This window comes from Coptis chinensis, chromosome 5 (genome assembly GCF_015680905.1).
Source record: "Coptis chinensis isolate HL-2020 chromosome 5, ASM1568090v1, whole genome shotgun sequence".
NCBI lineage: Eukaryota > Viridiplantae > Streptophyta > Magnoliopsida > Ranunculales > Ranunculaceae > Coptis > Coptis chinensis.
The window spans coordinates 15,709,245-15,720,091 of NC_141460.1; the positions used below are offsets into that span (position 1 = coordinate 15,709,245).

The window sequence follows — 10,847 nt, forward strand, 5'->3', positions numbered from 1 at the left end:
TGGTAATAATACAACAGTGGACAAGGTCCAACAACCGACTCACATGAATACTAGACGTAATTGATACAATGGCCGCACATGAAGATGGAGGTGTTTTGAATCCAAACAATGGTAAAGTTTTCCCACCCATGCAAGCAAATCAGAAGAAAAAGTTGAGCGATTTCTATTCGCCAATTATTGGAGACCCACCCAGCAATATTGTTTTTCCAGAAACAAAAACTAACCAGTTTGAACTTAGAGCATCAGTAATCTCTATGCTTCCCAAGTTCAATGGTTCAGACAATGTTCAGTCGTATGTTCACATGAACAAATTTCTATCAGTCCTGAGAACCTTCAGAAACCAGAATATGAAAGATGGGAGTATCAAAGTGATTCTTTTTCCACTTTCACTTGAAGGTAAAGCATCTGAATAGTTAACTGCACAGCCGATCAATTCAATTAAAAACTGGGAGACGTTGAGAACGAAGTTTATGAACAAGTTCTACCCACCTCAGAAGACAGATGCCATGCAACAAGCCATCAGCAATTTCAAAGGAAAAGTGACTGAAAAATATCATTAGAGTTGGAAAAAGTTTAACAATCTACTAGTCTCATGTCCACATCATGGTTATGATAAAAGCACACTGGCTCATTTTTTCTTTCGAGGACTTTCTACTATGAACAAGCAGATGATATAGTCAATGCATAAAGCCAAGTTTACATCATTGGATGGAGAGGAAGCCTACAACTTTCTCGAGAATTTAGCTGAAGAAATTCAACAATGGAGTACTAGCAACGAGGACGTAGCTAGATAGAGTAGAGAGGGTGCCGAAGTAATTTGGTAACCAAGCTCGTGAAGACCCCGATCAAGCAATGCTATCAATTATGGCAAGTTTATCAACAAGCCTTGAAACTCTGAACAAGAAGTTTAATCAGTTCTCTATGAATCCTCCAAGAGCGAATACTTCCCAAGCTAAACCTCAGCCACCCAAGTCTTGTTATGTCATTTGTGAGCTATGTTCTGATGAAAGCCATACCACTTAAAAGTGTTCGTACTATCTTGATACCAGTGCATAGGTATGCAGTATCAACTCTTTTGGAAGAAATAATCAGTTCAATCAAAGATAGAATTATTGGAAGCCACAGAACACAAATCAGAGGAACTTTCCTCCTGGCTTCCAGAATCAGTCTAATTAGTTCTAGAATAACCAGTATCAGTTCCAAGACCACCAACAACGATACAAAAATTAACAGTCTTACTAGAACCATCAATACCAAGCCAACACAAACAGAGAGTTAGTACCAGATCTTATGAGTGGATACACTGCTTTTATGTCTCAGTCGAGCAAAGCAGTTATCCGACATATTGAAGAAGCTATCACCACCATTGTTAATGAGCTGAAACAGACAAATCAAATAACCCAGAAGTTGAAAAATAACTTTAATGTCATTCAAGGCCAGATAGGGCAAATCACTGCCGCTTTGACAAAGAGGTCGAAAAAACATTACCAAGGCAGGCAGAGCCAAATCCGAAAGGGAGAGGTTCTGCCTTGCAAGTAAACAACCTATAAATTAATCAGTCAAATGACCAAGTTAATGTTGTCACCACTCTGAGGTCAGACAAGAAGGTTGATAACAAGATCGTCTATAAACTAGGAAAAGATTCTGTGGAGCATGAGGTAACTTGTATTCCCACCATCCCACCCAGTTTTGACATACCAGATATCTCTAATGTTACGCTACTTGCTGAAGAAACTGAAGAAGTTGAAAGAACTACTGTGGAAGTTATTAAGAAGAAGCCATCACGAGTGACTCCACCTGTCACTCCACTATCCATTACCAAGCAAACTGAAGCTGAAAGAAGAGAACCTATATTGAAGAATCCACCAACACTGTTTCCTTCGAAACTAGTGAATAACAAAAAGGAAGACCAATACAAGGAGATTTGCGAGGTTTTCAGAATTTATAGATTAATATCCCATTTTTGACCGCCACAAAGCAAGTTCCCTCGTATGCCAAATTCTTGAAAGATCTAGTGAAGTAGAAGACCAACATTCCGAAAAAAAAGGTTTTATCGTTCAAAGATGTTCATCGTACCTACAAAATCTAACGGTTGTGAAACTGAAAGATCCTAAAAGTCCCACTATTACATACAAAATTGGAGATTCTTTGGAGGAGCAAGCTTTATTAAATTTAGGTGCAAGTGTGAATCTTCTACCGTATTTCGTATACGAGAAGTTGGGCTTGAAGGATTTTAAACCAATTGATGTTACTTTACAGTTGCCAGATCGATCAGTTAAGATACCTAGAAGAATTATTGAAGACGTCATAGTCAAGATCGAAGATTTCTATTACCCGGATGATTTCATAGTACTCGACACATAACCTACATCTGGTAGGCAGAGATACCAATCATTCTAGGCAGATCATTCTTGGCCACTTCCAGTGTGCTCATCAACTATTGAAATGGTAATATTACTTTATTATTTGGTAATATGAGAGTCGAGACCAATGTTTTCCACATGTTACAGCAACCACAGTACAAGAGGTTTGTGCTGTGAACGAGGTATGCATGATTGAAGCGTTAGCACAGGATCACCTGACTCATTCATATCCTACTGACGAATTATTGAAAGTTCTGATAAACTCAGACTATGAAGAACTTAGTGTCCAAGCAATCAATGCGATTTTGGATTCATCACTTACCATTGATGAGAGTACATTCAAAGAAAAGTTTGAATCACCTATGCCAGATAAACTGTCTAGAAAGCTTAAGAAAAAGTTGCCTAAGCTAGAATTGAAGCTTTTACTGTCTACACTAAAGTATGTTTTCTTGGGAGATTTGGGAACCTACCCAGTAGTTATTGCATCAGATTTGACTGAGGAGCATGAATCCAAGTTAGTAGCATTTTTAAAGGAATATAGGAAAGCAATAGGTTAGGCAATTGATGATATCAGGGGGATCAAATCTATGGTAGTTCAACACCGAATTCATTTGGAAGAAAATTCCAAGACTTCTAAGCAACCACAGAAAAGACTTAATTCAAAGATGAAGGAAGTAGTTCTAGAAGAGATTGTCAAACTTCTTGACGCCAGCATTATCTACCCTATTTCTGATAGTCAATAGGTTAGTCCAATTCAGGTTGTCCCGAAGAAATTAGGAACCACAGTGATTGAAAATGAAATTCCTACCAAGATCCAGACTGGATGGAGAGTTTGCATCGATTATAGGAAGTTGAATAGCGCATCGAGGAAAGATCATTTTCCATTTAGGACACTCAAGCGAAAGAAATGTGCATCTAGTTGTATGGCCATAAAACTAGATGTGGGCAAAGCTTTCGACAGAGTTGAATGAAGTTTTCTTTTAGAAACGTTAGAAGCTTTTGGCTTCTACGAGAAATGGAGGAATTGGATTAAACAATGCATCTCAACTACTTCCCTATCTTTTCAGTTGAATGGTTTTCCTACTGGTCTCCTTAAACCAGAGTGGGCTATTAGGCAAGGAGATCCTCTTTCGCCTTTCCTCTTCATCATATGCCCAGAAGTCCTATCTAGACTCCTTGACAAGTCCGAAATCAACAAGCAAATCCATGGGATCAAAATTAGTTGATTGGATGCTCCCATATCTCATTTGCTATTTGTTGATGACAATTTTATTTTTTGCAGGGCTAATATCAATGAGTCTCACAAGCTCAGAGATATCCTTAATGTTTTTAAGAATGTCTCTGCCCAAGAAATAAATTTTCAAAAATCTGGCATTTTCTTCAGCAAGAACACTCACCACAAACACCAGAGATTGGTAAAACAGATTCTTAAGATTAGCAAAAACATTACTTCGGACAAGTACATGGGATCACCCTTGGTATTAAGCTGACGAAGTATATAATACTTCAATGAGGTCACTACTCAAGTTTTTCAAAGGATGGAAGGCTGGAGAGCTAAGATTCTCTCATAGGTAGGAAAAGTCACTCTCATCATATCAGTTACTTTAGCCATACCGTCCTATCTTATGTCAATATTTGATGTACCGACTACCACATGTTCCAAATTTGACTCAATGAAGGCAAATTTCTTTTGGGCACAGAACAAGAACAATGCAAACAAAACTCATTTCATCTGCTAGAACAAAGTTTGTCAACCCAAATCGCAAGGTGGGCTAGGCATCAGACTTGCCTCAAACCACAACACAAATTTACTGGCTAAGCTTTTATGGAGATTATTTAAAGAACCTGAAAAGAATTGGGCATCTAGCCTTATAAAAAGTATTCTCCTAGAATACTCATTCTCATAGCAAAAAGCTCGCTCATTCCTGCAAAATTTGGAAAGGCATTATAAAAGCTCGCAATGAAATCCTGCCAAACTTGTTTGGCATATTGGTAATGGTGCAAACATTGACATTTGGTAGGATCTGTAGATCCCTACCATATGTGACCATAAGCCTTTTGGGCCACCACGCAGGCCAAACCAGTTTAAGTTTGTATCTGATCTTATTGATCTCATAAACATGATATGGAACTTGGATATTATAAACTAGTTATTCGTCTCCACAGTGGTAGACCAAATTCTTAAGATCTCACTCAGTTAGATTGTTCATAACGACACTATCAGATGATTAGGAGAGAAGAATGATGAACTCACAGTTAAGTCAGTGTACAAGTATCTTAGTAGTGATTACTAAGAAAATTCACATTTTTTTTGGAATTACATCTGGCACCTCGATACTACTTAACGGGTAAAGCTCTTCTTATGGAAAGTAATAAAAAATGCCTTCCGACAAAGAAAAATTTGAGTTACCGAAACATAGTCCAATCATCTACCTGTCCGGGATATAATAACCAGGTGGAGTTAACCTCCGATCCCATGCTCTCTTCCATTGTACTATGCTCAAGCGCATCTGGTACGATTCTGGTCTTGGCCTAAGAACTGAAAATTGGAATCCAAGTGATAATTTCACCTCCGTCTTGAGTAGTCTTATCAATTGACACAATAATAAGTATGATATCATAGACATGTCGATCGGAATGATCTCACCTTCAACAATAAACAAACTCCTATCATCGCTATCCTTTTCAGGGCAATTACTTACATCACCAAGAACAACCAACCACTCATCAGGAGTACCAATTAGCCCAACATAGGCTCAGATTGGTCTTATATATCTACAGATGCATCTTGGGTGGACAATTGCACCGAAGCAGGCCTTGGTTTTGCTATATGGAACTTTGTCGGTGTAGTATGCATTGGTGCATGACATGACAAAGTTAGATCTGGGGAAGCAGAAGAGGCTGAAGCCAGAGCTATATATCCTTGAAGGATTAAAATTAGCATAGCGGTTAGCATAGGTTGCAAATCAATAAAGTGACAATATTGTCAGACTGTCAAACCCTTGTTGTTGTTTTGGAGTGTAGAAGAACAATGTTTTCTTGAGAAACAATGTCTATAACTCATGATATATACTATTTATTATCTAAATGAGTTGAGTATAAACTTTATTATATTAGAGCATTTGCAATGCAGGGGATTATGAGGGGTTTGTGACTATAGTCACCAATTTTTGGGAAAAATGGGTGTGCAATGCAGTGGTGAATAACTGGTGACTATTTTCCCCAATTAATTTCAAGGTGAAACCTTCTACCGAGATAGTGGCTGACTTGTTAACTTTGGACGGGATCTTAGATTCCGTCTGGATTACAAAACTCACCATATGGAATCCAACATCCTGTCTTGCTATATTTCTTTTTTTCCAGACTAAATCAACCATCCCGTCCGGAGTCCTAACGGCTAGTTCACCAACGGTCAGAAAGTCAGAATGGTAAAAAACGGTCAAAATTAAAAACTTTGGTATATATACAATATTTGTTTCATTTCAACTCACACTTCTAACAATCATATATCATATTTCTTCTTCTTTAAAATCAGTTCTTTAAAAAAACAAAATATCAAATGGCATCATCTCAAGCATCTCAAGCAAGTGGTAGCACTCAAGCAAAAGCAAAAACTCACTTTAGCATGTCCGAATATCAAGCTCTATGTCTTGCTTGGATAAAAATTAGTGAAGACTCCATTGTTGGTGCTTTCCAAAATACAAAAAGATTTTGGAATCGTGTAACAAACGAGTTCAATCAAGCACGTGGGTTGGATAGGTCTTCCGATTCAATTAGCAGTAGATGGAAATATATTTCAAAAATGATGAATAAGTTTGTTGCAATTGTGAATGCGGTGGAGGATCAACATGCAAGTGGTACAACAATACAAAGCCGAGTAATTACAACTTTGTCAATTTTGAATTTATTGATTACCTTAGTCTTAGTCTAATTATTTCCATCTTAGTTTAATTATCTTAGTGTATTTATTATTTCCATTTTAGTCTTAGTCTAATTATTATCTTAGTCTAATTATTATTTTAGTTTAATTATCTTAGTCTTAGTGATTATTTTAGTCTAATTACCACCATTTTATTTTTTAGTTGTCCGAGGCAAGGATGGCGTACCAACTACAAGAAAAAATGGCTTTTTCACTTGATCATTGTTACATTATACTCAAGGATAATCCAAAGTGGAGTAACGTTTTTGAGGCAAGGTCAAGCCGCCCCACAAAGGGAAAAGGTCGCAAAAATGATGATGAAGATTCAACTTCTAATTCACCAAGTGTTGGTGGAGTTGAATTGGAAGGTTCTCAAGAAATGGAGCGTCCTCTTGGATCGAAGAAAGCCAAGTCCAAGAGGAACCAAGAAAAATCAGTTAATATGTTGGAGGGTTACTTTACACGTTTAGAGGATACATTTGTAAATGATGCAAATGAAACACAAAAATGCTTAGAACTTTGGGAAAGGAACTTGCATATGGTCAAAGAACTGTGATGGCAAGAGAAGAAAAAAATCAGATTCAAATGGAAAAAAATCAAGTTCAACTGGAAAAAATCGGCTTCAAAAGATGCAATATGAAGCTAAGATTTTAGCGACCAATACAAGTGTCCTCCATCCCGATACCGCTTTTATAATCGAGCAACAACAAGCTGAAATACATGATGAATGGGCAAGGGCTAGAGGTGGTTCTAGCTCTAACTAAGCTTATGTAATATCTAGTATTTTATTTTAATTAAAGTATTATATATTTTAATTAATGCACTATGTATTTTAATATCACTGTCTTTTTAATTAATGCACTATGTATATTAATTTCATTGTATTTATAATTAATGAACTATATATTTTTATTTCACTATTTTTTTTTTAATTAATGCACTATGTATATTCTTTCCAATATAATTATTTTCATAGAAATATAATTACCAATAAAATTAAAATACAATGTAATATAGTTCATTAAAACACAACTCATTAAACACATAAGAACTTATTGGAATTACATAGGAAATACATCAGGAAATACATCAGGAAATACATAGGAAATACATTAAGAAATTTGGAACTTCATAGTTCACGTTAGGAAATACATAGGAAATACTTTGGAACTTCATAGTTCACGTTAGGAAATACATAGGAAATACTTTGGAACTTTATAGTTCACGTTAGGAAATACATAGGATATACATATGAAATACATTTTCATTTCCATTTTAATTTTGCCTCCTTCTCCCTCCCCTGGATCATAAATTGGTACCGGATCTGCTGTTTCTTCAATGCCAGTCCAATTAAAAACATGCTCAACTAAGTCCTTTTGAAGATTAGTATGTGTAACTTCATTTCTGATCTTATTTCTAGCTTCAATCATTTGATAGACAAAATGAAAACCATCCTCTTCCCGAAAGAGCGCAGGTATTGTTTTTTTCCTCTGACCTTTCCAATTCCAAACTCCACTTTCATGTTCATTCTCAACAATTATATTATGCATTATAATGCATGCCTTCATTATGTCTCCAAGAACAACAACAATATGCCATCGTGTAGAAGCCTTAACAATATGCCATCGTGCCTGCAAAACTCCAAATGTCCTTTCAACATCCTTTCTTGTAGCTTCTTGACGTTGAGTAAAGATCTTTTCATGCTTATTTCTTGGATAATTAACGAATGGCTTGAACAAATGTGCCCTATTTTAGGTAAATACCATCAGCAAAATAATATCCCATATCGTAGTTGATAAGAGCCCAAAACCGTAGTTTTAACCCTTTAACAGTCATACTTTTAGACCAATTATGTGAGTAATAATTAAGAGTTAACACTGATTACGTGTTTTTATACATTTCAGGCTTCAAAGTCCATTATATGCAGAAATGTGCCACTTTAGCAAGATAAAGGAGCAAAGGTCGGTTACTAAGGAGTTCCGTGATTAAAGGCCAAGTTTCTAGAAGACAAAGCCTTTCCAAAAGCCCGGTCAAAAGCTGAAAAGTCGACCTTGAAAGCGGGTGGCTTGACACACAAAGTCGTACAGAACTTCGAAGGCCATATCTTTGGACTCAAACCTCGGAATGGGGCCTACCTTATGTCAAAACGACCGGCTCGGAAAGAGCTTTCCAATGGTCTAAGCCTTGATCCAATCAGAGGAGCAGAAGTGGACGAAAAGTCTGTTGAAGCCAACTGCAGCTGAAGTTGCCTTTTTGGACTGAAAGAATTGGGTTTTGGGCCTGATTCTCTGGCCCAAAACATGGCTCCAAGCCCATGCACGATTTTTGGATCTGAATGTATAAAAACAAAAGTTTAGCTCTTTGTTATTGGTAGATCTTTTAGTAAAGAATAGTAGATTTTTAGGTTAGAAAAAAAAGGTAGCTTAGAATAGAAAGTAGTCATTAAAATAGCTTCTAGATCTAGTTTTTCATGTAGATTAATTAAGTTTAGTTCCATTTCAATTATTGTATTAGATTAAACCTTTGAATCTTGTTATTCATTTTGATTAGATCAATAAAGTAGTATTTTTATCAATTTTGATTTTGTCATTTCCATTTCTAGATCTAATTTCAATTCCTGTCCTTATTTAATTTGAGTCATTAAATTAGATTTCATTATTGTTTAATTAAGTAAATTTCGATTCTTTATATCATGTTTAGTTTAAATGTAATCGGAAATGATTGCGTAATGATTCTCGGCTAAACCTCCATTAGAGAGGGTTGAGAAGCCTTGATGAAAGCTTGATTCCGAATATCGTAGATTCGTTGTAATTTCCCTTCCACTCTAGAAACGATTAGTTCACCATGAGAATGGGTTTAATCGTTCACATGCTAGTTATGAATTGGTAGGAATGCCATGTGTAATTAGGGATTAGGAAGAACCAATTGTTCTGTGAAGCAGTTCAATTCGGATTACGACGATTCGTCGTTAATAGGATTAAGTCGAGTTAAGGTGGAATCAATCCCCCTCTAACTCCTTATCATCGAATCAACGTAGCATTCCCTTAGTTATTCCCATCGTCGACTAGTTGCATTTCGTGGGTAGTTACATCGTGAGTCTAGTTGCCTTTTTAAGTAAATCTCTCATTAGACTTTAAGTTTAGAGTACTTACACTTGAGAACATAGCATGCGGAAGGACTAAGAGTGGAACGAATCACTCTACTCCACTATATCTCATAGACTTGAGAGTAGAATCTTTGATAATATAGACATTTAAGATTAAGTTTAGTTTTAGTTGCGTTTAGAGTTCATCGCTTTATTTCGTAGGTAAGACTATTCATTTTATGTTTTATCAAATGGCGCCGCTGCCATCTTAGTTTCACTTTCGTATTGTTTTCGTAGTGTTAGTACTGTTCTTAAAGTCCCATTTCACCCACCCACCCTTGTTTGATTCATACTGTGGTTGTCCATTTCAGAGTTGAAAAATTTCGGGTAAAAATTACACTTAGCCTTGTATGAGATTAAGGTCTGGCCGAACAAAAACACCGAACGTAATTACACAACAACATCAACAAACAAGTCTATCTAGTATACCACCCACTACACCTCTAGCTACTATTTCACACACATCACCTGACACAATGCCCGACGAAGAAGAGAGGCCTCTCTCTGACTTCTACAAAGCCTTGAGCGATAGCCCCAAATCTTGCATCGTTCTATAGACCAGTGGGGATTTCGAATCCCCAAATATTTTAATTTGTTACCCGTTTTTCATGGATTAGACCATGAAAAACCTTATCAGCACATGCGTAGGATTGAACAAGTCCTATCAACTCCCTTTCACCTTAGCCGATAAGGCGGCGTCTTGGTTAACTGCCCAAACGCCTAATTCTGTGGACTCGTGGGCTAAACTTGTTCAGCTGTTTATGGAACATTTTTACCCACCCCTAAAGACGGATGAGATGCTTTCCAAGATTCATTTCTTTCGACAAAATCCTCATGAAACATTTTCAGAGGCTTGGAATCGTTTCACCGATCTCCTTATAGAGTGTCCACATCATAACTTAGCGAAAGACACGTTAGTTCATGCCTTTTTCAAAGGACTTCTACACCACCATAAAGAAGTCCTTGACATAATGAATGGGGGTAGTTTCTTAAGCAAAGGAGCTTCGGAGGCTTATAAATTTTTAGAGGACCAAACTAAGCGAAATAACAACTGGGGGGGTAGTGACGATTACTCCCGCTCCGCTAGTTCTTCTTCAACAGTTAAGGCTACCAGTATGTTTGAGGTTAAATCAGATCCTGAGCTTAAAACTCTAATTGAATCCCTCACAAAAAGTAGAGGCCATTTACGTACAACAAAAGCCAATCCCGTCATGAATGTAAATTCAAATCCATGTAGTTTCTGTTGGAGCCCCGAGCATCCCGACTCACACTGTCCTATAGCCTATGAACAGGCTTGTTCCATTAATAGTGAACCTAACGCCCCTTGGAGACAAAATCCCAACTTCGGTTGGAGAAATAACCAAAACGTCACACCCCAAGGGTACAATAATCAATATGTTAGGCCTACGCATAGCTTTAA

General features: G+C 36.9%; 1 pseudogene; it reads right to left on the bottom strand.

Annotated features, from left to right (window-relative positions):
* Window positions 1-10,234: 10,234 nt before the first annotated feature.
* LOC147496861 (small nucleolar RNA R71) lies at window positions 10,235-10,328 on the bottom strand (annotated as a pseudogene).
* Between the last annotated feature and the right edge of the window lie 519 nt (window positions 10,329-10,847).